A 1,989-nucleotide genomic window follows, 5' to 3' on the forward strand; every position below is an offset into this window, starting at 1 on the left:
TCTCAAGCACCTATGGCTCTCAGGCACCTATGGCTCTCAGCCACCTATGGCTATCAGGCACCTATGGCTCTCAAGCACATATGGCTCTCAGGCACCTATGGCTCTCAGCCACCTATGGCTCTCAGGCACCAATGGCTCTCAAGCACCTATGGCTCTCAGGTACCTATGGCTCTCAGGCACCTATGGCTCTCAGGCACCTATGGCTATCAGGCACCTATGGCTCTCAGGCACCTATGGCTCTCAGGCATCTATGGCTCTCAGGCACCTATGGCTCTCAAGCACCTATGGCTCTCAGGCACCTATGGCTCTCAGGCACCTATGGCTCTCAAGCACCTATGGCTCTCAGGCACCTATGGCTCTCAGGCACCTATGGCTCTCAGGCACCTATGGCTCTCAGGCACCTATGGCTCTCAGGCATCTATGGCTCTCAGCCACCTATGGCTCTCAGGCACCTATGGCTATCAGGCACCTATGGCTCTCAGGCACCTATGGCTCTCAGGCACCTATGGCTCTCAGGCACCGGTGCCCCTCTAACACTGCTTCCGTCAACATATCTGAAGTTAACAAGCTGATACTGCAAGAGCTGATACTGACGCTACACGAAGAGTATACTGAAAGATACAAGCTGATACTGAAATGCGAGAGTCTGCCTCCAATCCTAGATCGGTCACGGAGGAGTCCTATGGAACAGCAACTGGAGTCGGAGAGCGAAGTTTTGTATTCATTATCCATCTGCCTTCGAAGATGTTGAGGAGAACTTCAGCGAAACCGCATCATTTGTCGACACAGATAAGCCCCCCACTAAGATTATACCGACCACATCAGGGAACACCACTCACGCACTGACCTTAGTTGACCTTAGGTGACACTGACCTTAGGTGACACTGACCTTAGGTGACACTGACCTTAGCTGACCTGATGGCTGTGCTCTTCCCGACATATTGATGTGTTATTTAGACATGTTCCCGGATACATGCCATTGTGAGTGTGCTTGTTCTGATGGGGCGAAGAAGTTCTGGTGTTCTGATGGGGTATCACGCTATCACGCGCACACGCTATCACGCACGCACGCTATCACGCACGCACGCTATCACACGCACAGGTCACACACACAGGGTGCTGCAAGGCGTGCAAACTCCCTGCTGCAACGTGCAAGGAGTCTTTCGTGACTCTCAGAGACTTGGGCTGGACGGTAGAGCGACGGTATGTCTTCATGCAGGTCGGCGTTCAATCCCCCGACCGTCCAAGTGGTTGGGCACCATTCCTTCCCCCCGTCCCATCCCAAATCCTTATCCTGACCCTTTCCCAGTGCTATATAGTCGTAATGGCTTGAAGCTTTCTCCCTAATACTTCTCAACAGAGATTTTCGCGACTCTCAACACGGAATCATTCATGGCCACTCAACACCACGTACGTGAGACCGGCATTATATTGTGCAGCGCCAGCCGGCAACACAGACCCTCATATATGCACTTCACACACACCTGACTAGTGTGTGTTAGAGGTCTCGAGGACAGGCTAAAATGATTAAATTTTACCACGATTGAGAAACAAAAAAAAAGGTCGAGGGAATATGATCACAATATACAAGATACTAAGAGTCGGACAAAGTCGTTGAGTCGGACAAAGAAAAATACGTTAATAGAATAGGAACCAGAACTAAGGGACAAAGGGTTTGAACTATAACTAGGGAACATTGTGTGGTACCAGAACAAGCGACAAAGTGTGGAACTAGAGCTAAGGGAACAAAGGGGTGAACCCCTAGACTAAGGGGGGGACAAAATGGGTGAAACCAATACAGGGAAACGGAAAGAGGTGGGAACCGGTACGAGGGGGGGGAGGGAGGGGGCACTAAATGGATGTTAAACAACCAATTAAGTCAACCAGAAAGTCGCAATAATTTCATCGGCTTTTAGGTTAGCAAGTGAGTTGAAGGTCCTACAAGCGGGGCACCCGCACACCACACTCAACTCACACGCGACAAAACTC

Source organism: Procambarus clarkii, chromosome 32 (assembly GCF_040958095.1).
Source record: "Procambarus clarkii isolate CNS0578487 chromosome 32, FALCON_Pclarkii_2.0, whole genome shotgun sequence".
NCBI lineage: Eukaryota > Metazoa > Arthropoda > Malacostraca > Decapoda > Cambaridae > Procambarus > Procambarus clarkii.